Source organism: Monodelphis domestica, chromosome 3 (genome assembly GCF_027887165.1).
Source record: "Monodelphis domestica isolate mMonDom1 chromosome 3, mMonDom1.pri, whole genome shotgun sequence".
Lineage (NCBI taxonomy): Eukaryota > Metazoa > Chordata > Mammalia > Didelphimorphia > Didelphidae > Monodelphis > Monodelphis domestica.
Genome location: NC_077229.1, coordinates 366,039,930 through 366,066,815, shown reverse-complemented (window position 1 = coordinate 366,066,815; position 26,886 = coordinate 366,039,930). Strand labels below are relative to the sequence as shown.

General features: G+C 35.2%; 1 protein-coding gene and 1 long non-coding RNA gene across 3 annotated transcripts in view; one reads left to right on the top strand and one right to left on the bottom strand.

The window, feature by feature from the left end:
* The window catches only part of CDH12 (cadherin 12), a 1,480,679-nt gene that overhangs the window by 442,522 nt on the left and 1,011,271 nt on the right, over positions 1–26,886 (bottom strand). The gene's annotated exons all lie outside the window — the stretch shown is intronic.
* Positions 3,975–25,123, top strand: LOC107651724 (uncharacterized). Its single transcript, XR_001628627.2, has 4 exons — positions 3,975–7,804; positions 10,784–10,852; positions 18,593–18,700; positions 21,489–25,123. It is a non-coding gene; the product is annotated as an uncharacterized LOC107651724 (long non-coding RNA).

The following is a 26,886-nucleotide window of genomic DNA, read 5'->3' as shown; positions in this document are numbered from 1 at the left end:
TGGTGGATGTGATTGTTAAGATTGATGAGTATTCACTGTTCCCTTTAAACTAATTACAAAACTGATCTGAAATCAGATTTTTTTCCCTTTTAGATATTATTAATATGTGTGTATATAATAAATATAATATATAAAAGTCATACAATGTATAATGTGCAGTTAATACATAAAATATTATATATGTATTTCTACTCATATACCTGTGTGTTATGTGTATATACATATGTGTGTGTTTTTATTTACTCATCCCTTTTTACCACATTACATATAGGTTTAACATCATTTCCCCTTTAAGACAACTTTAAGGTTTATTTATGTTAGGGACATATTATTTATGTTGGGAATATAAAATATGAAATGCACTCTAGGATGTGAATTGAGAAGGAACCTGGATACTTGCAATAGAAAGTAGTCTATTGTCACTTAATCTTCATAGCTTTCAGTAAATAGAAACGGAAAGTTGTTCTTTAGGTGAGATATCCTTAGAGAAACTTAGAGATTGTCACGCCCCCTAACAAGCCATTTTGGAAATCTGAGTTCTGAGACATGTCTTCACAAAATCACATTCTCAAAATTAAGCATTTCTACAAGAACGGTGAATAATTGTAAATCCTGAAAATGGAGAAATCCAATGACTACCCACTATTTATAGGTCATTTCATATCTTTTTAAACCACATAACATATTTATGCATGAGAGAGGTCAGAGCTGTGCCAGAAGTGAAAAAAAATCTCCATATTTGATCCTGTTCTCCTCACTGTTGGTCCACCTTCTCTTGAGAAAATGAGAGAGAGTCAGAAGCAACAGACCAGTGCCAGAAGAGTGTCCTGTGTTTTTCTTTTATAAAACCAACCAGTCTAAATGAGGTTCAGCATTTTTTGAAAGTCTTAACCAGAGTCGTATAGGGTAAAAAACAAAAGAAAAAGTCAGAAAATAACTCATCCTTACAAAGCCAACTTCAAAACCTTTAGAAGTTTACTTGTCAGTATTAGAGGTGTAAGAAAATAAATGAGTGCATCCAAGCTGCCCTACCTTGCCAGACTACAAAAGATTGCTGAAGTACAAAGCAAGACAATGGAACAGTAAGGCAAAAGGAAAGCATTCCCATTCTTGACACCTCATCACTCATAATTAGACTTCAAAGCTGGTGCCATATCAAGATGAATGTGAGAATTGTGAACTCTCTTCTTACATGGATTCAGGCAGAAAACTCAAAAAGATCAACAGTGCACTGGCTTTCATTGTCTAGTCTCTTTATAAAAGACTACTACTCACTTTTTCCCCCTTTCTATTGTGGAAAGAAAATAATACTGACAGTTTGTGGGGGAAGGGGCCAACTGGGAGTGGCAGTTGGGTCTTGTGACTAGCACTTCCTTCCTGCTGGGAGTGGCAGTGGGGTCTTGTGACTAGCACTTCTTGCCTGCCTTGTGGGACTGGCTTCCGGGTGTTGGAGGAGAGAGGAGCATGGTCAGCCCAGTCTGGAGTGGCATGCTCTTCTTGGTTCAGCCAGAAGACACGGGCTTCTGAAGGTTAGAATTGTTCTTGTTTGCTTTCTGTGTACTGCTAAGGTTCTAAAAAACAAAAGAGGACTGATATAGAGTAGACGTGAGTGGGACAAACCCTCTGCCAGCCTCTAGGGCCTTGCCCTATACTCCGAAGCTAAGGAAAAACTCCAATTCCAACTGGATTATTAAACTTTATATTATTTGAATTCGCAGTCAGATAAGTGGACTATCTTTTCTAGTCATAGAGGGAGCTGAACTTCAGTTTCAGTCATTCAAATACAAACTGTCCTTATTGGACCCCTGCTGTTTCCTCTCAGCAGGGGGCATCTCCCTCCCTTGCTTCACCAAGCAATATTCCCTCTCTCCCCTCAACCTCCTCATTACCCCATACAAACCTCCCATTATCCCCTTGTTTTCCAAATCCTGTTTCCTTTCCCAATAAATATTACACTATACAATTATTATTCCAAAACTCTGCCTCTTTCCAAAAAAGGAACCCCTCCAATGCAATAAATGAACATAGTCAAGCAAAAACAAAAACAAACAAAAAATACAACCCTTGATGAATTGCCTTTCACTGGTCATTTCAGAAAATATATGTTTAATTACACTCATACAGTCCAGCACTTCACGATAAGATAGAAAACATGATCCATCATCGGTCATCTAAAAGTATCACTTGTTTGATTAGTCATAATTCTGAAGATATTCATAGGGCTTTTCCCCCTTTAAAATGCTAGGGCCAACATAAATATTTTTCATGGTTATATTTACTTCATTCTGTCTCAGTTCACAAAAATGTTCCTAGATTTTTTTTAAAACTTCCCTTTCATCATTTTTAATACTACAAAACCTTCCATTATATCCCGATGCAATAATTTGTCCAAACTATTAGACACTGACTCTTTTTTCCAGTTTTTGATATAACATAAAATTCAGTTATAGATTTGTATATATATCCTTTCCTACTTAATTTGATCTCTTTGGGGGAGTTTCTAGCATTGGTATTTCCAGAAAAAAACATGTACAGTTTAGTTATATTTTTTGAGTATAGGACCAAGTTACTTTTCAGAAAGGCAAGGAAACACTACAAATATTTTATAAGACTACTTGTCCTTCTGCAATTTCTACAACAATAATTTTACTTTTTATATTTGCAATTATGATGAGTATAGAGTGGAATCACAGATCTGTTTAAAATGAATTTCTATCATTGTTAATGATTTGTAGAATTTCTTTCATATATCTATTGATAGCCTGTACTTTGTTCGTTTAAAACTTTCCTGACATATCCTTTTACTATCTGTCTGTTATGGACTGTCCCCAATGGTATCATTTCCTATATAGCTTGGATATTAGACCATTATTGGAGAAATTTGCTATACACTTTTTTTCTCAGTTATCTGTTGTCCCTCTAATTCTAATTGCATTGATTTAGTTGTGAAAAAATTTTTTTCTAATCAGAATTGTTCATTTTGTCTTCTGTGAACTATATTTTCACCTTGTCATAAAATATACATAGACTTCACATATGTCTTTATATGTATATACAGAAGTAATTGATTATAATTGAGGTACTAATGTCGATAGATGTTGTTATCCACCTAGGGGACTGCCTATAATACAGAGTTGTGATCTCCGGCTATTTCAGCTCCCTGTCAGTGACAGGAAAGCAGATTGACTTTCCCTCACTGAGCCAGTAGCACCCAAAGGCCTGAAACCGATGATATATAACAAAACAGTAACTATTTTATTTTAGATTAGTGTTAAGCTCACAAGATGAATGCTTCAGGTCTTTTGGCTTCCTATCAGCTCTCTGATCTGACTAGATTTTACCCCCAAACCTACCTAATACTCCCTAGCTATAATCCTCAGTTATTTCTCTAAAATTTGTCTCCAAGATTGTGCTAGGAATGGCTCAAGATGACGGAGTCCACCCAATCAGGTCAGAGCCCTGAGGTGCAAACCTCATACCCCCAACAGGCAAGGTCTTGGGCAAATCTCTCCAGCACGTTGTGGAACACCATAAATAAAGATGAATATTCTCAGGAGGTATTGCAGTTGAAACAGGTACTTCTCCAAATTTCTTCTAAAAACAGGTTAGGCAAAGGTAGCTGACCAGAGCTGCTCCTCTCTCCTCAGCCAGGGACAAGAAGCAGTCACCACTGTAACTTTCAAACTCTTCCTCCTCTCCCCCTGCATTCCAGAATCCTCTCTGCAGAGTTCTTAGCATGTTCCTCTGCTAGCCTCTTAAAGACAACTTTCAATTCTGCTTAACACTCACTCATTTCTATAATCCTTTCCCTACAATACAAAAGTTTTTGGGTGTATTTATATGTGCATATATATTTGGGTTTTATTTATATTTATAATATATAAGGGTTGTAAGGAGTAGGTCTCCATATTTTGCAAAATTTTATTTGTTGATTTAGGAAGCCTGTTTTAACCATCTTTTGGTAGCTAGGATGTGAAAGCAATGAATAGTCAAGAGTAGGGAAATTTGAGATAGAAATTTATTGGAAGAAAAATATAAAAAGAGATAAATATTTTTTTTAAAATATCAGGCCTCATAAGTAGTATTTATAAGAGACAATCTATTGCCAATTAGATTAATAATCAGTTTTAAGGGAATGTGGACTAATTATCAGTGATTTCAGTCACTTCTATATAGAAACTAAAGTTAATAAACATTTGTAGATAACTGAATACTAAGGGAATTTTCTCAATTTCCTTAACATTATTTATCTGCTTTTTCAAGCCATTTTGGATAGAAACGATAGAAAACAGGAAGCCTGTAAAATTTTGCAGATCTGGCTCCTGGGTTAAGAACAAAGAGGCAGCATCTTCTGAGTCCAAGATGCAAATATAGCCCCTCTGATTGTACCAATGTTGTTCCCATGAATATATTTCCTATGCTAATTCTGTATGAGTAATCTGCCAAAAGTCATTCATATACATTTAGTTCATTTTGTTCTGCAATCTCTCTTTGATTGCAAATTTTCACCTGCCTCTTTTAGGCTTTCAAAAAGCAGGAGGATCACTATCTTGATCTGTGTTCTTAGATGTAGGGCCCCTCTTTCCTCTTTACATGTGATTGAATAAATGAATAAATGGATGGATCAAGGATTTTTTAAAGCTCTTACTATATGTCAAGAACAATGCAAATGGCAAGGGATATAAATACCAAAATCAACAGTGATTTCCTTAGGAAGTCACAGTGATAGTGAATAGAGACTTTGGATAATTGAATTATATCCTTTTCAGGAATTAACATTTTCAGGGAAAGAAGGGAGAAAAATAGAAGATGTATCACATGGTATGGATTTGGACTGAGAATATGTAATGGAGTCTAGCGCCACATGGATATGGTAAACTATTGCCAATCAGGCAGAATGGAGGGTAAAGATGTAGCTCTGGGCATAGATTAATTTGAACTTCTCTGAGACAGCTCTGCCTGGGAGGGAAGTGATGTTTCTCTTCACTTGTTCCCTCCTTCTCAGTTACCCGTCAAACTTTGGTTGCTGATCCCCCGCTAGTACACTGGGCACATGCTAGGGAGGTAACATTCATATGAGGATGGAATGACAAGCCTTCAGAGAGGATAACAGAATAGCAGGAAGGAAAGCTTTACCTCTAAAATATTTGCTTACAAACAACTCTGGAGGTAGCCCTAGAATTTATTTCTTAGAAAATTCTTTCTGCTTCCTTGCACACTTTCCACTTGAGCTTTGCCATCATTTGGTGATATTGGTCAGTGACCAATTTTCTGTTTGTATTTTCATTTCCCCCAATGGAAAACTTGCAGACTTAAATATTTGGGGGAGGAAAGGTCAGTAAACTACAATGAACAAAGCTCCATAGCAGAATCAGAGCCAAATCACCAAGAAAACAACAACAACAACAACAAACCAAAACATATTGTTTGTGATTTGAAATCAAATAAAATTTTTAAGAATTTTTATGAATACTGATTATTAATTTATTATACTTAAAAGTGATATTCATTGATAAGTAGCCCAATGTCACTTCTAATGTAATAAAAATGAGATAAGTTGTAAAATGCAATTTCATTTTGGATAAAATTGTTTGACAATCATGCAAACTTAATCATGAATTTAAAGAACTGAGGTTGTCTTATGCAGATGATGACTATTATAGTGCTTGGCACCTGAATCACTTAATATTTGTTGATTAAATTGCTAAATTCAGTTCAGTGGTAGACTGGATAGAGTATTACCACTGCCATCAAAAAGAATTGTGTTCAGATCCAGACTCAGGCACTTACTAGATATGTCTTTCTTTGTAAGGCACCCAACCTGTGACCATTTCAGTTTTCTAATGTGTAAAATGGGGATAACAATATAACATCCATTTGTTCTGAGGATCAAATGAGATTACATTTCCAAAAGGTTTTGCAAAAAGTTGTAAAAATTAAAAGTGCTATCTAGTTGCTTGCTATTTCTACTATTATTATTAAATTGCTTTTTAAAATAATAGACACACATAGAGGACACTGAAGGTTTAATCATAGACGAAGACAAACATCCTGGAAAATTTCTCTTTGGTATGTCTTCTAGATCCCATCCAGGTGTCTCTTTTCACTACCCCAACAATGTCTTATCTGCACCAAATGGCTATCATTTCCACTATAATACTCTTCCTAAAAATTTAGGAAAACTTTGCATTCCTCATCAAACTGTATTTGTTCTGAGTTCTTTTCCCACATTAGCCTACCAATTCTAACACCTGTTTCAGGAGTTACATTCCAGAGACCCCTGCAATAAGTAAAAAATCAAGAAGTAGCGGCATTATATTTATTTTATAATTTATATATATGTATATATATATACATATATATATATTAAGGTTTTATAAACCTTACCACTCTCCTATAAACCTTTTCCACACTCTTATTAGCCTATAGTCACTGAGCCAATCAGCACCCAGGATACAGAGCAGAGCACTGGGGATAGGTTTGTCACCCTTCATTCCATCAGCCAATAGTGTGCTGTGATAAGTGTAACTCCACAATATAGAATTAGATATATATTTTTTAAAAAACCCGTGAAACAGTGAAGTCTCAATAAATGAACCCCAATATAGAGAGGGATGACTGTATAATAAATATTTAATGATTTGTATTGTCCTAACATGTTACTTAATCAGAGAATATTTTAATTTTAAAACTTTGCAAATAATTTTCTGATGGTAGAATTTCATACATTAATATGAATGAATAAGAAATGAGATGAAGATAGGGAGGAGACAGAAGTATCTCTCTTTATTTTCTGTAAAGTCCCAATATCTATATTATCAACTCTTCTTACTTGTAAAACTGACTCTGGTAACATATTACTTATTGTTTGTAATATATTTATTTTTCTTTTATAGTTTTATTGGAAATCTTCAAAGCTACACATTAGGTTACAGGTCAAAAAACTATTCATTACAATTTGTGACAATTTTTTTCCAGGAGAATCATTTAAACCAAAGGTAATATTCTTGACTCCAGTACAATTTCAGATTATAGTACCTTCTCTCCTCAATTATGGTAAAAAAAGATGGTTTATATTCAGGAATATTCAGACTCCTTACTGTTACTGTCCCCAAAGTTTATTTTTGCTTATCCATGACTTGTGTGCCTGATGTCAATAGAATACCATAATGAAAGATCAACTACTTTAGGGGAGTTACCTTTTGATGAATCTTTGCTATGCCCCTTCTTATGGAAGGAAGACTAGAAGTGGATCAGTGATTTCACTGATATAGGGGATATGAAGGGAAGGAAACCTCTAAAAATAAAAATGGACTATTTCTTTACAATTATAATCTTTAAGAGTTACCTAGAACAATGAAAGTTTTAAAAGAAAACTTTGTCAAAGGACAGTAAGGTAATAAAAATTAAATGTAGAACTGAAATAAATTCAATCTTTTTGTCTTTGAGGTCATCTGTCTGCCCTTTCTGTCCTACTGTGTCTTAAGCTTACAATTTAAAGTTAAAATTCAATTGGCAAACTGTATATATGTATATAGTGTTAATTAATATTTCTATAGCTGTAGAGTTGAAAGAGATCCTGGAGGGAAATTATTCCAATCATTATATTGATTCATTTAGGGGTACTTTAAGAACATTGGACAGTGTCAGGTTAGACATGGATTCAAATCTTAAATTCAATATTTGGCTATTTAACTATGGGAAAATAACATCTTTTCTCTGAGCTATTATTCCTTCATTTGAAAATTCAGGCTAATCTTATTGCAGAAACCAACCATCAGGATCCCAGTGAGACTTAAAATAGGTAATATATGAAAATATATTTGACATACCTGAAAATGCAACATAAATGTTAAGTGTCACTAAATGATGGAGTTCTATCTACATCAAAAGTATCAAATTCTTCCTGAAATTAAAGAGAGATTAAATTGTAATTGAGGAATAGAAATAAAATAGAACAATGGCAATACCACAATTGAAAAAATAAGTCCATATATGGCCAAGTAGGATCCTATGTATGGATGAGTGGCTCCAGTTTCTATTTGAGCTTGATACAACTGCTATATATCATCTCTAATATAGTCACACACACAACTTCCACATTGAGGGACCAAGTAATCCAGAGTTCACTTCCTCATGAGGGAACTCATTTTATTTTTAGATAGACCTGTTAGAAAAGCCTTCTGTATATAAAGAAGAAATCTTCTTCCTTGTAATTCACAGTTTTTTTTTCCTTCTCTTGGTTCCCCTCAGTTTTAAAATTAAAATCTAATTCCTCAGCCTTAAATATATATATTTTTCTTCTCTAGAACAATCATCTTTATTCCTTTTAACAATTCATCATGTGCAGTACTTCACTGTGGCTTCCAGAAATGACAAACAATACCAATTTAATTGTGTATATGTATATCTATTTTGTGTGTTTGTATATGTATATAGAGACCCATTTATAGATGGAAAAACACAGGAAAATACACATGTTTATATGTGTTGCATAGATATATGCACATGAAAATATATTTTCTATATCTCTGTATCCATAGATATTGATAGATAGATATAGATATAAATAGTAGAAGTCACTGTTGAAGATACTAAAATGAAGGAGACCCTATCTTTACTGAGATTTATAATTTAAAAAGAAATGCAAAGTGTATGTGTGTATAAATACACACAAACACATATATACATATACATATACATATACATACCCAAAGGTAGAATGTGAAAAGCTACAACAGAGGTATAAGTAACATAGAATCTTAAGGAAGTATTGTTTAAGGACTTAGTGTGACTACCACAGGGAAGCAGAAAATGCCCAAGGGCAATTGCCAAAGCAGCAGAACTGACAGAAGATAGGATGAGGAAGTGCCAGAGTTCATTATAGAATGGAGGGACCATAAGGGGGTCACATATTGCCCAGGTAAGAGAGGAGAACCCTGAGAGAACCAGAGTGGAATGAAACAGTACAACCAGCAGAGGAAAGAACACAAGTAAATTTAATCCAGCCTCAGGAGGGGAGAGCAGAAACTAACTGAATACTGTACAGACAGCAGTGGAAGCAACATAGCCCAGTACAATGCAGTCAGAGCAAAGGCAAGGTGAGGTCTAGCTCTGGCAGCAGTGGAAGGTATTCAATCCAACAAGGTCTAATTGGGAGAGATTGTAGAACTCAGCCTGATACAGTGCAAACAGCATCTGAAAAACAATTGTAAACCTCCCCACAATGGGCCAACCAAGCCACCCATGTTGTATGATAATTCCAGATCCAATACACAGCATACGCCAAGTACTGAAATAGACAATAGTACCAGCTGGACAGTATAGTCATCATCTCAGTAACAGAGCTATGTTTATGCATATAGCTAAGTGGGGGAGGGGGGGAAGCTCCTCAAAGGGAGCAAAACAGATAAAGAGTTTGACAATGGGAAACTATTTCAACAATGGAGATGACCAAAATACAAGCTCAGAAGAGGACAGCAATACCAAAATGAAAATATTTGAAGCCTCAAAGGAAAATGTGAAAAGATGTCAGAACCAAAATGAACTCTTTGGAGGAACTCCAAAAGAAGATCAATAAACAAATAATAAGAAACATAGAAAAAATTTTAGCGAAAAATATAGAAAAAGACAAGGGTTTTAGGAGAAAAAGCTCTCTGAAGAAAATATCTTCCTAAAAATATGAAAAACAAAACCTCAAACAACAAAATATCTCTCTGGAAATCTATATAATGCCTCTATATAATAACTTTCTCTCTTTCACTCTCTCTCTCTCTCTCTCTCTCTCTCTCTCTCTCTCTCTCTCTCTCTCTGTGTGTGTGTACATATACATATATATATATATATATATATATATATATATAACTCTATATAATGCCTCAAAGAATGTAACCACAAAAGCACAAAGTGTAGATACAAAGAAAAGAAAGTATTTTCCACGAAAAATGATCTATAAGTCTATTTTAAAGCAAATTAAGTCAATTCATTTTTTTGGCCAGACTAATGATATCAGGAATTGTCTCCATTGGTGATTTCAAAAAAAGTGACATTTGTCAAGAAAAATCAGATGTTGAATTAAAAGAAGAAAGGAATCTTCAAGATATATAATCTTTAGGGGCAGTTGTGTAGCTCAGTGGATTGAGAGCCAGGCCTAGAGATGGGAGGTCCTGTGTTCAAATTTGGCCTCAGACACTTCCCAGCTGTGTGACTTTGGGCAAGTCACTTGACCCCCATTGCCTAGCCCTTACCACTCTTCTGCCTAGGAACCAATACACAGTATTGATTCCAAGATGGAACGTAAGGGTTTAAAAAAATGATAGGTAATCTTTGAGTAGATTTAAAGAGCTGCAATTTGTTCAGTGTTGAAAGTTTCAAATGTGTAAAGTTTCTCTAATAAAATAGATCTCAGCCAAATCTATGGCATAGGAGAGAAATTCATAGGAAGGAATTAGCTAGGGCCCTAGAATTGACCTAACTTGTATATGATCACAGTTAGTAAATATTGGAGATGGGAATTTGAAAGTGCATTATGCTGATACTAAACTCAATTTTCTATTTACTACTCCATGTTTTCTCTATGTAGATTCCAGAGAAAATAAGGCAAAAAATTGTGTTTTCATTAAATATGCTTTTCGCAAAGATAAATGATTATCTTAGGAAATTTAAAATGAACTCTTTATCATATCATAATCATATCAGATGACCAAATAATTTATTTACATATCTTGATTTTTAATTTATGGGCCACATATAGATAATTTAAATATTCTATTTATTTTTTCAGGTGAAGCAATATGGCGTTAAAGACAATCAAGAATGTAAAAGAAAATAAAAGTCCTGTTAAAAAGATCAAGTAGAGTGTATTTTATTACTTTGCCAAGCTTTTGCTAAAAGAACTTCTGATGTTGGAACTTTTGCTATTCCTGAGAGGATTTTTTCCCCAGGAAGAAAGACTAATTTTCCATTTCAAAAAGAAGTGAAATTTCTTTGTTTTGCCACCCTTTTGATTCATATAGACATTCTTGCATAGTCCATTGAATTTAATAGTTTGACTATACTTGCTCTTCAGACACTGAAAAAAGTTTTAATTTTTTTTTTTAAATATATTTTATTTGGTCATTTCCAAGCATTATTCGTTAAAGACATAGATCATTTTCTTTTCCTCCCCCCCCCAACCCCCCATAGCCGACGCGTAAGTCCACTGGGCATTAGATGTTTTCTTGATTTGAACCCATTGCTTTGTTGATAGTATTTGCATTAGAGTGTTCATTTAGAGTCTATCCTCTGTCATGTCCCCTCAATCTTTGTATTCAGGCAGTTGCTTTTTCTCGGTGTTTCCACTCCCATAGTTTATCCTTTGCTTATGAATGGTGTTTTTTTCTCCTGGGTCCCTGCAAGTTGTTCAGGGACATTACACCACCACTAATGGAGAAGTCCATTACGTTCGATTATACCACAGTGTATTAGTCTCTGTGTACAATGTTCTCCTGGTTCTGCTCCTCTCGCTCTGCATCACTTCCTGGAGGTTGTTCCAGTCTCCATGGAACTTCTCCACTTTATTATTCCTTTTAGCGCAATAGTACTCCATCACCAACATATACCACAGTTTGTTCAGCCATTCCCCAATTGATGGGCATCCCCTCATTTTCCAGTTTTGGGCCACCACAAAGAGCGCAGCTATGAATATTTTTGTACAAGTCTTTGTGTCCATTATCTCTTTGGGGTACAGACCCAGCAGTGCTATGGCTGGATCAAAGGGTAGATATTCTTTTGTCGCCCTTTGGGCATAGTTCCAAATTGCCCTCCAGAATGGTTGGATCAGTTCACAGCTCCACCAGCAATGAATTAATGTCCCTACTTTGCCACATCCCCTCCAGCATTCATTACTTTCCTTTGCTGTTATGTTAGCCAATCTGCTAGGTGTGAGGTGATACCTCAGAGTTGTTTTGATTTGCATCTCTCTGATTATAAGAGATGTAGAACACTTCTTCATGTGCTTGTTAATAGTTTTGATTTCTTTATCTGAGAACTGCCTATCCATTTCCCTTGCCCATTTATCAATTGGAGAATGGCTTGATTTTGTGTACAATTGATTTAGCTCTTTATAAATATGAGTAATTAAACCTTTGTCAGAGGTTTCTATGAAGATTTTTTCCCAATTTGTTGTTTCCCTTCTGATTTTAGTTATATTGGTTTTGTTTGTACAAAAGCTTTTTAGTTTGATGTAGTCAAAATTATTTATTTTACATTTTGTGATTCTTTCTATATCTTGCTTGGTTTTAAAGCCTTTCCCCTCCCAAAGGTCTGACATGTATACTATTCTGTGTTCACCCAATTTACTTATGGTTTCCTTCTTTATGTTTAAGTCACTCACCCATTTTGAATTTATCTTGGTGTAGGGTGTGAGGTGTTGATCTATTCCTAGTCTCTCCCACACTGTCTTCCAATTTTCCCAGCAGTTTTTATGAAATAGTGGATTTTTGTCCCAAAAGCTGGGATCTTTGGGTTTATCGTATACTGTCTTGCTGAGGTCGCTTTCCCCCAGTCTATTCCACTGATCTTCCTTTCTATTTCTTAGCCAGTACCAAATTGTTTTGATGACTGCTGCTTTGTAATATAGTTTTAGGTCAGGGACTGCAAGGCCCCCATCATATGTGTTTTTTTTTTCATTATTTCCCTGGATATCCTTGATCTTTTGTTCTTCCAAATGAACTTTGTTATGGTTTTTTCTAAATCAGTGAAGAAGTATTTTGGTAGTTCAATGGGTATGGCACTAAATAGATAAATAAGTTTGGGTAGGATGGTCATTTTTATTATATTGGCTCGTCCTATCCATGAGCAGTTAATGTTTTTCCATTTGTTCAAGTCTAGTTTTAGTTGTGTGGCGAGTGTTTTGTAGTTGTGTTCATATAGTTCCTGTGTTTGTCTTGGGAGGTAGATTCCTAGGTATTTTATTTTGTCTAAGGTGATTTTGAATGGGATTTCTCTTTCTAGTTCTTGCTGCTGAGCTGTGTTGGAGATATATAGAAAAGCTGATGATTTATGTGGGTTTATTTTTTATCCTGCAACTTTGCTAAAGTTGTTGATTATTTCAATTAGCTTTTTGGTTGAATCTCTAGGATTCTTTAAGTAGACCATCATGTCATCCGCAAAGAGTGATAACTTGGTCTCCTCCTTGCCTATTTTGATGCCTTCAATTCCTTTATCTTCTCTAATTGCTACTGCTAGTGTTTCTAGTACAATGTCAAATAGTAGAGGTGATAATGGGCATCCTTGTTTCACTCCTGATCTTATTGGGAATGCATCTAGTTTATCCCCATTGCAGATGATATTAGCTGTTGGTTTTAGATATATACTGTTTATTATTTTTAGGAATGACCCTTCTATTCCTATGCTTTCTAGTGTTTTTAATAGGAATGGGTGTTGTATTTTATCAAAGGCTTTTTCTGCATCTATTGAAATAATCATGTGATTCTTGCTAGTTTGCTTGTTGATGTGGTCAATTATGTGGATGGTTTTCCTAATGTTGAACCAGCCCTGCATCCCTGGTATGAATCCTACTTGATCATGGTGAATGATCCTTCTGATCACTTGCTGGAGTCTTTTTGCTAGTATCCTATTTAAAATTTTTGCATCTATATTCATTAGGGAGATTGGCCTATAGTTTTCTTTCTCTGTTTTTGACCTGCCTGGTTTTGGAATCAGTACCATGTTTGTGTCGTAAAAGGAGTTTGGTAGAACTCCCTCTTTGCTTATTATGTCAAATAGTTTGTATAGTATTGGGATTAACTGTTCTCTGAATGTTTGATAGAATTCACAGGTGAATCCATCAGGCCCTGGGGACTTTTTCTTTGGAAGTTCTTTGATGGCTTGTTGGATTTCAATTTCTGATATGGGATTATTTAGGAATTCTATTTCCTCTTCTGTTAGTCTAGGCAGTTTGTATTTTTGTATATATTCATCCATTTCTCCTAAATTGGTGTATTTATTGCCATATAATTGGGCAAAGTAATTTCTAATGATTGCCTTAATTTCCTCCTCATTGGAGGTGCTGTCCCCCTTTTCATCTTTAATGCTGTGAATTTGCTTTTCTTCCTTCCTTTTTTTAACTAGATTGACCAGTACCTTGTCTATTTTGTTTGTTTTTTCAAAGTACCAGCTTCTTATCTCATTTATTAAATGAATAGTTCTATCACTTTCGATTTTATTAATTTCTCCCTTAATTTTTAGGATTTCTAATTTGGTTTTCTGCTGGGGGTTTTTAATTTGATCGCTTTCCAGTTTTTTCATTTGCATTTCCAATTGATTGATCTCTGCTCTCCCTTGTTTGTTAATATAAGCATTCAGGGATATGAATTTACCTCTGATTACCGCTTTGGCTGCATCCCAAAAGGTTTGGAAGGATGTTTCGCCATTGTCATTTTCCTCGATGAAATTATTAATTGTTTCTATGATTTCTTCTTTAACTAAACGGTTTTGGAGTATCATATTGTTTAATTTCCAATTGGTTTTAGATTTGGTTTTCCATGTACCATTACTAATCATTATTTTTATTGCCTTGTGATCTGAGAAGGCTGCATTCATTATTTCTGCTTTTCTGCATTTGTGTGCTATGTTTCTGTGACCTAATGTATGGTCAATTTTTGTGAATGTGCCATGTGGTGCTGAGAAGAAGGTGTATTCCTTTTTGTCCCTATTTATTTTTCTCCATATGTCTATTAATTCTAATTTTTCTAAGATTTCATTCACTTCTTTTACCTCTTTCTTATTTATTTTTTGATTTGATTTATCTAAATTTGATAATGGTTGGTTTAAGTCTCCCACTAGTATGGTTTTATTGTCTATTTCTTCCTTCAATTCTCCTAGTTTCTCCATTAGAAATTTGGGTGCTATATTATTTGGTGCATACATATTGATTAATGATATTTCCTCATTGTCTATAGTCCCTTTTAACAAAATATAATTACCTTCCCTATCCCTTTTGATCAGGTCTATTTTTGCATTGGCTTTATCAGATATCATGATTACCACTCCTGCCTTCTTTCTATCAGTTGAAGCCCAGAAGGTCTTACTCCATCCTTTAATTCTGACCTTGTGGGTGTCAACCCGCCTCATGTGTGTTTCTTGAAGACAACATATGGTAGGGTTTTGGATTCTAATCCATTCTGCTATTCGTCTACGTTTTATGGGTGAGTTCATCCCATTCACGTTCAAAGTTATGATTGTCATTTGTGGACTCCCTGGCATTTTGATTGCCTTCCCTAATTCTAACCTTTTCTTCTTCGGCTCTACCTTTTAGTCCAGTGATTTACTTTGAAACAGTCCCCCTTGTCCCCTCCCTTGATGTTTCCCTTTTTAGTCCCTCCCTTTTTGTTCCCTCCCCCTCCCCCCTCTCTTACCCTCCCTTTTTGTTCTCCCTCTCCCCCTCCCCCCCTTGGTTTTCCCTTCTCCTTACCCTTGTTGGGTAAGATAGAATTCAAGATCCCAATGGATCTGGAGGTTTTTCCCTCTCAGAGCTGATTTCCCTGAGATTGAGGTTTAAGTAACCCCCCCCCCCCCCCTCTTCCTCTCCTTCTTATAGGAGTTTTCTTCCCCTCCCCTTCCCATGTGAATCTTTGTGTGAGAATGATTATTCTATTTGGTCTTTCTTTACCCCCTATTTATACATTACATTTTCCCCACATGTTAGTATACATAGGTTGATATAAATGTAGTCCTTATAGAAGAGAGTTTGAGTAAAAGAAGAAGATAACATTTTCCCCTTTCCTTAATATTTACCTTTTCAGGTATTCCTTGCTCTTTGATTTTCGGTATCAAACTTTCCACAGAGCTCTGGTCTTTTCTTTGCAAAAAGTTGGAAGTCTTCTATTTTGTTGAATGCCCATACTTTCCCTTGGAAGTATATAGTCAGTTTTGCTGGGTAGCTGATTCTTGGTTGGAGACCCAGCTCTCTTGCCTTTCTGAAGATCATGTTCCATGCCTTACGATCATTCAGAGTAGAACTTGCAAGGTCTTGGGTGACCCTGATTGGCATTCCTTTATATCTAAATTGTCTTTTTCTGGCTTCCTGTAGGATTTTTTCTTTTGTTTGATAGCTTTGGAATTTGGCAATTACATTCCTGGGAGTTGTCTTTTGGGGGTTTAGTGTAGAAGGTGTTCTGTGAGCTCTGTCAGTGGCTGTATTGCCCCCTTGTTCTAGAATCTCTGGGCAATTTTCTTTGATTATATCTTGTATCACCATGTCCAGTTTGGTGTTTATTTCTGGCTTATCTGGGAGTCCAATTATTCTTAAATTATCCCTTCTCCCCCTATTTTCCAGATCTATCACCTTGTCGGTGAGATATTTTATGTTCTCTTCTAATTTCTTGGTATTTTGGCTTTGCTTTATTGATTCTTGCTCTTTTACACGATCGTTGTCTTCCAGCTGCCTGATTCTGGCCTTTAAAGCCTGGTTTTCTTTTACAGTTTGGTCAAACTGGTTTTGTAGATGCGTGAATTTCTTTTGCATTATTTCCAACTTTTCCTCCCAGAAGGCTTCCATCTTTTTGGTCATTTCTGATTCAAATTCTTCATAGGTTTGTGGAGAGTTTCCATTTCCTTTGGAAGGTTTTGGAGCATTTTCTTTTATATTATCTTCTGTCTGCTCTGTATTTTGTATTTTGGCTCCATAGAATGTGTCCAAAGTCGCCCCTTTCTTCTTATTTTTCTTGGTATTTTGGGGCTTCTGTGGTTCTGTGGAGTTTGTCATCTCTGAATGTGGAGGATTAGTTTTTCTTGTCTCTTTCTGGTGTTCAGAGGCAGTCCTGGGCAGATAGTTCTATGGGCTTTCCCTGGGTTAAACTGAATATGCCTCACTGGAACTGGAATGGAAGGGTCGGACCACGAGGCCACACTCTCCCCCCGGCTCGCTTTCCGGAAGTTGCCTTCAGAATCGCTGGCCGTGAGGCTGTTTCGTCGGCCTGCGGGGGGATGGGCTGCCGCTTCCCCAAGCTCCGAGAGCACAGACTTTCACTGAGACTTGGATAGCAGGATCCAGCCCGTGAGGCTGTCTTGCCCGCCCTGAGGGTTGCTGTTGTTTTGACCAGCTCTCTGCAGCGGAAGCCCCAGGCAGTAACTTTCACCGGGACTGTAGAAGGCCCTGAGGGTTGTTGTTGTTTCCGAGGACCCTGCTCTCTGAGCCGGCTGGGCTGCGGCTTCCGGGAGCCTTGGACTCTGCGCTCCTACCCCTGAGGTCCGAGTGATCTCGGGTTCTGGCTTTTAAGGGGAGCCGTACCTTTTGAACCGGGTCCAGGTCCAGGAGGAGGGTTCCCAGGGTCTGTGCTGTTGATCGTTTTGAATTTCGGCGCCTTAAAAAGTTTTAATTTTTAGAGTGTATCTATAATTTTTAGTATGATTTTTAATAGTGGGCTACTAAATATAGCCAGGTATTCTCAAGGAATTTGGGAACTGTGGCTTATATAATGAGAAGTTGTCAATAATTAAGGCATATTTTTATTTTTTCATAGTGATCATAAAACTTATTTTTTAGTCTGAAAATATAGAGCTCACAATTTTCTACAATGAAAAGTTGCCATCATTTTGTTTTTATACATATTTAAAAATCAAATATGCTCTTATATTAGGTTTACTTATTTACTATCTTTGTAATGTGCATTGTGAAATAATTTCATTTTGTGCTTCAACATGATATTTTAGAAATTTTTCTAGTTCAAATACTCCAAAATAATTAATTTTAAAACAATACAATTTAGTTAAATGTTAATTGCCATCTTCTTATCCAAGAGCCATGAATTCATCAAAATACCTGTTAAATCAGTGTGAGGGCAGCCTTTTTATGGAAATTCTATTCATAGTTCTGTAATTTATGCTTTTAGAAAATTAGTTAAGCCACCAAGAGAAGGATTGACTTACTTGCCCATGGTCAAAGAACTAGGACAAATCACAGACAATACTTGAATCAAGGTCTTCTTGATTTTAAATTTAGGTTCCTATCCATTACAGCCTCTTTGCCTCTTTTTAAGTAAAAAAAAAATTTTCGGGTATTCTCTGGCTCCAAGCATTTCCATTGCTCTACCATACTGCACAACCTCTCTAACCAGTGTTACTGGACACTTGAGAATTCTCATGTCACTTGCCTGAAACAGCTGAAGTGGATAAAGCCTTGGACTTGGAGTCATGGAGACCTTCGTATAAATCCCATCTCAGTCAAATACTACATCTGTGATCCTGAGTAAGGCGCTTACCTCTTTTTTACTTTAGTTTTCTCATCTTGTTAAAAAAGAGGGGAGCTAATAACACCTATTTCACAGGCTTGTGGTGTGGATCAAATGATATAGCCTATATACATATATATATATATATAGCCTATATATATGGGAAACCTTAAAGCACAATATAAATGCTAGCTATCACAATTCACATATTGCTTATTTATTTATTTTTGAAAAGAGGGTAAGGCCACAACGTAGATTTAGGAATAATGGGAGTAGAGATGATATTGGAACATTTGGGAGATGAAACAATCTCTTATAGAGCAGATGGACAAGAAGGAGGAGAATGAGAATACTCATTGGATAACAACTGTTTTAAATAGGAAATATATGGCGATGGATTCCTAGCAATGGACACTAAAAAGAAGCAAAATGGACAAGAAGAGAACCAATAGAGAATCCTGTCAGAGAAGGCAAAGGAAATTGAGGAAGTAAATTATCATGTCTCAAAATGTGTAAATTGTGGTTTTTTTTTAAGTAGATGACTACTAAATTGAAAAAAAATCAATTCCTATCTAAGTTGTAACCTTGAAAGTTAAAAATAAGGGGAAGAAAGACATAAATGGGTAGTCATATCATGGAGGTGGTCAGTTAGTGTAGAGATTTTTCCCCCTTGGGAGTTTGACAGTGAAAGGGAACAGATGTATAAGATTATGGCATAAGAGAAAAGAAGGATTGATTGAAGGTTTTATGAGGCTAGGATAGATACAATCATTGCAATAGGCAAAAAAAAAAATCCAGACTAAAGACTGGGGTAGAGTTGATTAGTGAATGGATCAAGATTCAAGAAGAGGTAGAGCAGGATAAGATGGTAAGTATAGGTAGAAGAGTTGGTCTTTGCAAAGGTTATCTCTTCTTCAGAAAAGGGAATATATGAGGAGAGGATATCTGAAGATATATGGATGATTTTTGAGAAATGGAGAAGATTAAAAATGTACATTTATAATAGTTCTCTGATTTCTTGAAGTCATAGGTTCATGTCTTATCTCTGACACTCACCAGCTGTGTGACCATAGATAAGTGATTTAACCATTCTGAGCTTTGGTTTCTTTATCTGAAAAATGGTGATAATTATAACTGTAGTAATTGCTTCCCAGAGATATTATGAGGATCCTGTATGCAAGGTATTTCACAAACCTTTAAAGGGATTTACATTTCTCAGGTATTGTTGCTTTTGGATTGACAAAACTTGTATTTGTAAATTGCTTTAGCTCAGCAAGAAAACGATATTTATTAAACTCTTATTGAATGCCCAGTTCTATTTTGTGAATTATAGAAAATAAAAAAAGAAGCCTCAATAAGTCTTTGACTAGTAATCTAGGGACACCTAAAACACATCCCTGACCCATCAAATATACAGCATGAAATACATTCAAGTGTTTGAATATCCAATTCATTCCAGAATTGTTCACCATTCAGAAAAGGAAAATAAGGTTATGATTTAGCCAGTCATTCAGTTAAAAGGATAGATTAAAGTTGAGGCAAGGAAATATACAACTATAGCTGGTTTGAGCTAGGCATCAAGGTTAGTCACTTTAGGTACTCTGTTCCTTCTTCATAAGCATCTGATCACAAAATAGATGCCAGGTTGTTTTTTTTTTTTAATTTAGAGATTTGACATGGCTGTTTGGAAATTGATAATTATTAATAAGAGCTCTAATGCTCCCTAACAACCACTCTAATCTCTAAGGTCAGAAAGTATTCAACATTAATTTTGATTCTAAATATCGTCTTCAGTCCTGAGAAACTATGTAGAATGAGATAAATGTAATTTTTTGTTGACCTTCTTCATCTATCCCGTATTGAAGATGGGAATTGACATCTCAGTATTTCTTAAGATAGAGCTCATCCCACCCACCCACCCCCATGTGCTCCATCAATTCATAGCCATGAGCCCTAAAAACTATCATAAGCAATATGGCTCTTGATCTTTCTTTTTTCCTTTCCTTTATTCACTCAAAGAGATGTCAATATTTATGGTAAAAAAGAGAAATATGCTATCCACTCTGACTTATAAATGGTTATCACTTCAAACACACACCAGAGAGTCTCTCTAGCTAAGTGGTCAGGGATTTTGATTGCTAAATCTTGATTTGGTCCTAAAAGAAAAGTGAAATGGTAAAAAATTTATCAAAGGGGATGCAGATTAACATTTGAACAGGAAAACCCAATTTCAAAAAAGAAAGTGTTGATTTTCTGAGAGCAAAGCCAAAGTAAAGTGCAACAAACTTGCCTACCCGTCTTTTATTGATTAGTTTCGCACTCCTAGGAAATCAAGAAAAAAAGCCTCAGATCCTATATTTCCTGCAACTTTTGTACAGAACTAAATCATCAATTCTTTTGACAGACTTACATTTTTGGTAGGCTAAAACTCCCTGAACTACTGTGTTCCTATAGATCAAAATTTTGTCTGTGTTAAATGGCTTTTTCTAGGGTATCTTCCTAGTTATCTTGAACCACGTAAACAAAAAGTTGTTGACTCTGGCACTACAGCCCCAAGAACTAAAAGAAATTTCATGATAGGAAGGAAAAATCTAAATAAATCAATAAATATTGACCACCTGAGTTGGTAATCAACATTAATTAAATATAAATAAATTAGCACTTTCCCTTTCAATTTGTGATGTTTTGCTATGGTTCAGCAATAATAAAGTACTAAGAGTATAAATTAGCAATTTGAATACTTAACACTTAAAAGAATTATGTCAAGATCTCAGAGCAGTTGGTTAGTTATTTTTCCCCAGCTACATTTGAAACATGTTGTAAAGTATAAGTATTGGAAGGAGGGAAAGCGGGACATAAGGGAAGGAATGATGAAGGAAGAAAGGAAGGAAGGAAGGAAGGAAGGAAAGGAGAGAGGGAGGAAGGAAGGAAGGGAGGGAGGAAGGATGGAAGGAAGGAAAGGAGGGAGAGAGGGAGAAAGAGAGAAAGAAAAAGAAAGGAGGGAAGGAAGGAAGGAAGAAAATAAAAGAAAAACATGTCTTTCTTGTTTATTTTCTTGGTGGTATAGATTTTGCATGAGTATTAACTGAATTTCTAAAGTTCAACTCTAATGCATTATTAAGTCATGGAAATGAACCTTGGCTCAAGACTATCACATAGGACCTTAAAATCTGGTAGCCCTACCCAATCATTAAAGTCTACATAAATATGGAGCCAACAGAAGGATAATATGCACAAATATTGGAAATCTTTCAATTTTTTTCTTTTGTTTTGCAGCTACAGCAGCTGATAAAGAAGTAGCTACTATGGCAATGGAAAGGATGTGAAATAGAGATTGTGATCTCTATACATGGAGGGAGTATTAATAGTGATGAATGAAATCATGTATCCTTTCAGTCTATCAAAGCAATGCAACAAATGAGGATGCTTAAATTAACCAATCAAAGGCAGGCTGGAACCAGTTTATATCAGCTTGCAAGAGCTGACACAAATTTTTACTGTCAAGATTTACACCTCAAATTTCAGCAACTACTACATAGCTTGATTTATTATTGTGATGTTTGTCAAGATTAAGAAAGTAACAGAGAAAATATTAATAATGCATATTAAACTTAAATGTGTTGTCTACTTTTTTTTTTTCAGAAAGCTGATGGCTAAATATTTACCAGCACTTTTGCTGAATTTAACCTTCACATGTATAAATAAGCCTTTATACAATGTTTAGTTTATGAAAGGAACCTATGCTTCCCAAAACCTGTAATAACAAATTTAAAAATGACTGCTTTCCTCCATTAGTTCTTCCATTTCTTTCATTGGCTTGGAGTTAGAAAGAACCTTAGAAAGGATCTAGTCTAGGGCTTCTTAACATGCGTTTGATAGAATTTCATAATGCTTCTTTTAAAAATTTTGATGACTTTATTTCAACATATTTTCTCAATAATCTTATGCATTTTATGCACTTAACCCCCTACGCTTTTTTTCCTGGAAGGAGTGCATAGGTTTTACACAGCATCCCAAGAGCTCCATGACAGAAAAGAGGTTTAGTATTCCTGATCTAATCAAACCAAGTAAAATGTAAGTTCCCTAAATTCAGGACTGATTCACTTCTGTCTTTATTGTTTTAAGTATATATAAGTATACTTGTTATTCGGTGGTCATTAATAAGCGACTATTGAGTTGAATTTACTTAAACTTAAGTGAAACTTTATTAAAACAAGGACATCTCTGAGATAAGAAATCATTCAACATGTCTAAATTTCCAAATGGTACTATGGGGGGAATCTTTCAAGATAGCCCACTTCTGTATAGATCTAAAAATTCAGTAGTTTTCCCTTATTAACCCTAAATTTGGCTTTTTGTAATTTCCTCCCGTTGGTCTGATTCCTAACCACTGGAAATGAAGCAGAACAAATGTTAGGCTCTTGTCCACGTGACAGATCCTGAGATATTTGTCTCCGGGTATCATAAGATCCTTGGCATTTTGGCTTTCCAAGTATACCTACTTCCTTAGAATGGTCTTTATAGGACATGATCTGAAGGTTATTCACTGTTCTGATGCTTACTTTGTTCTTTTCCATTTTATATATATTCTGCTTAAAATATGGCATGTAGAAATGAATTATATTCTGTGTGTACTCTGATGAAAAAATGAGTAAAACAGGTACTATACTTCACTACTTTTTAGCTATTCAACATAAAATCATAGTAGTTCCTGTAGCTGCCTAATTATACTATTAACATATTGATCTCGTAGGTCATTAAAATCCAAATCTTGGACAAAGGTTATAAGTAGTCAGTATTCAGGAGAAGAAATCAAAGCTGACTGAAGTCATTAAAAATTCTCCAAATCACTATTGATCAAAGACAAATTAAAATAAATTTGAGGTTATTACCTCACACCCACCAGAAAAGACAAATGCTAGAAGGTCTGAGGGAAAATACTCACATTAATGAAATGTTGCTGGACTAGTGAACTGGTTTAAGAATTTTGGAAAACAATCTGGAAAAAAATTCTGTGAATCTTCTCATTCAGTAATACCCTCACTATGTTTGTACCTCCAAAGAAATAAAAGGATAAGGAAAAGGTCACTTAGGTCCACAATAATTTAATAATTGTGGTGGCAAAAGTTGGAAATTAAGAGAATGCTCAGTTGGGGAATGGAAAAAGTTGTGGCATATGATTGTGATAAAGTACTTTTGTATTATGAGAAATTATAAGTGAGAAAAAAGGTACAGGAGTAAGAAAGAGGAAGGAATAAGGAAGGGAAGTAGAATAATTCGGTGATTTTTGATTCAGACATGTTAGCTCATTGTGATCACCACTTTACTAAATATTCAATAATTATGTTTTTAATAAATCAGTCTATATTTCTTCTAAGAATAAAAGTCAAGGTCAGTGTTCAATTATTTTATATTCTATTATTTTCTTTTAAAAATGGCTTTGCAACAATACTCACTTGCTTTCTCTTTCTACCCTTAAGACCCCTTTCTTCTAGGAGAACTGGTGAGCTCTTCCGAGAAACTCCTTGGAGAGGACAAGCTCCTCCTTTATTCTCAAGTTTTTTTTAAGAGCCTAGACCCACTTATTTTTTTATTTGTATTTGAATCCCTAGTATTTATCACAGTGCATGGAGTATAGTAAGTACTTTATAAATGCTTGTTGATTTGGTATTTCCTTGTCCTTTCCTATAATACTGCCCTTATTCTACACTGTTTCAGAGTTTGAGTCTAGTAACTTGAACTAAGTACCATCCAATAATGTAAAATTGCTCTATATATTTCATATGTCACCGCACCATTGGAATTTGGCAGTTATTATTCTCTCTCTAGTACAAACTATTCTCATTAACAGAGTACATAAAAGAACATAAGTTTGGGGTAGTAGGAAATTATCATTATTTCATCCATCCCAGGTAGTGATCCTGTACCTTTAAGGACATTCTCTTTTTCTTCTGTATATTGCAGTTTTAAAACATTTTGTTCTCCTTGGCTTTACCTGCTCTCTTCAGTTTATTTTGAATTTTAGCAATCCACACATCCTTTTTTACAAGATTGCTTTGCTTTATGATACTCCAAAACCGTTTAGCTAAAGAAGAAATCATAGAAACAATTAATAATTTCATCAAGGAAAATGACAATGGCGAAACATCCTTTCAAACCTTTTGGGATGCAGCCAAAGCGGTAATCAGAGGCAAATTCATATCCCTGAAAGCTCATATTAACAAACAAGGGAGAGCAGAGATCAATCAATTGGAAATGCAATTGAAAAAACTCGAAAGCGACCAAATTAAAAACCCCCAGCAGAAAACCAAATTAGAAATCCTAAAAATTAAGGGAGAAATTAATAAAATCGAAAGTGATAGAACTATTGATTTAATAAATAAGACAAGAAGCTGGTACTTTGAAAAAACAAACAAAATAGACAAAGTACTGGTCAATCTAATTAAAAAAAGGAAGGAAGAAAAGCAAATTCACAGCATTAAAGATGAAAAGAGGGACAGCACCTCCAATGAGGAGGAAATTAAGGCAATCATTAGAAATTACTTTGCCCAATTATATGGCAATAAATACACCAATTTAGGAGAAATGGATGAATATATACAAAAATACAAACTGCCTAGACTAACAGAAGAGGAAATAGAATTCTTAAATAATCCCATATCAGAAATTGAAATCCATCAAGCCATCAAAGAACTTCCTAAGAAAAAATCCCCAGGGCCTGATGGATTCACCTGTGAATTCTATCAAACATTCAGAGAACAGTTAACCCCAATACTATACAAACTATTTGACATAATAAGCAAAGAGGGAGTTCTACCAAACTCCTTTTACGACACAAACATGGTACTGATTCCAAAACCAGGCAGGTCAAAAACAGAGAAAGAAAACTATAGACCAATCTCCCTAATGAATATAGATGCAAAAATTTTAAATAGGATACTAGCAAAAAGACTCCAGCAAGTGATCAGAAGGATCATTCACCATGATCAAGTAGGATTCATACCAGGGATGCAGGGCTGGTTCAACATTAGGAAAACCATCCACATAATTGACCACATCAACAAGCAAACTAGCAAGAACCACATGATTATCTCAATAGATGCAGAAAAAGCCTTTGATAAAATACAACACCCATTCCTATTAAAAACACTAGAAAGCATAGGAATAGAAGGGTCATTCCTAAAAATAATAAACAGTATATATCTAAAACCAACAGCTAATATCATCTGCAATGGGGATAAACTAGATGCATTCCCAATAAGATCAGGAGTGAAACAAGGATGCCCATTATCACCTCTACTATTTGACATTGTACTAGAAACACTAGCAGTAGCAATTAGAGAAGATAAAGAAATTGAAGGTATCAGAATAGGCAAGGAGGAGACCAAGTTATCACTCTTTGCGGATGACATGATGGTCTACTTAAAGAATCCTAGAGATTCAACCAAAAAGCTAATTGAAATAATCAACAACTTTAGCAAAGTTGCAGGATACAAAATAAACCCACATAAATCATCAGCTTTTCTATATATCTCCAACACAGCTCAGCAGCAAGAACTAGAAAGAGAAATCCCATTCAAAATCACCTTAGACAAAATAAAATACCTAGGAATCTATCTCCCAAGACAAACACAGGAACTATATGAACACAACTACAAAACACTCGCCACACAACTAAAACTAGACTTGAACAATTGGAAAAACATTAACTGCTCATGGATAGGACGAGCCAATATAATAAAAATGACCATCCTACCCAAACTTATTTATCTATTTAGTGCCATACCCATTGAACTACCAAAATACTTCTTCACTGATTTAGAAAAAACCATAACAAAGTTCATTTGGAAGAACAAAAGATCAAGGATATCCAGGGAAATAATGAAAAAAAACACATATGATGGGGGCCTTGCAGTCCCAGACCTCAAACTATATTACAAAGCAGCAGTCATCAAAACAATTTGGTACTGGCTAAGAAACAGAAAGGAAGATCAGTGGAATAGACTGGGGGAAAACGACCTCAGCAAGACAGTATACGATAAACCCAAAGATCCCAGCTTTTGGGACAAAAATCCACTATTCGATAAAAACTGCTGGGAAAATTGGAAGACAGTGTGGGAGAGACTAGGAATAGATCAACACCTCACACCCTACACCAAGATAAATTCAAAATGGGTGAGTGACTTAAACATAAAGAAGGAAACCATAAGTAAATTGGGTAAACACAGAATAGTATACATGTCAGACCTTTGGGAGGGGAAAGGCTTTAAAACCAAGCAAGATATAGAAAGAATCACAAAATGTAAAATAAATAATTTTGACTACATCAAACTAAAAAGCTTTTGTACAAACAAAACCAATATAACTAAAATCAGAAGGGAAACAACAAATTGGGAAAAAATCTTCATAGAAACCTCTGACAAAGGTTTAATTACTCATATTTATAATGAGCTAAATCAATTGTACAAAAAATCAAGCCATTCTCCAATTGATAAATGGGCAAGGGAAATGGATAGGCAGTTCTCAGATAAAGAAATCAAAACTATTAACAAGCACATGAAGAAGTGTTCTACATCTCTTATAATCAGAGAGATGCAAATCAAAACAACTCTGAGGTATCACCTCACACCTAGCAGATTGGCTAACATAACAGCAAAGGAAAGTAATGAATGCT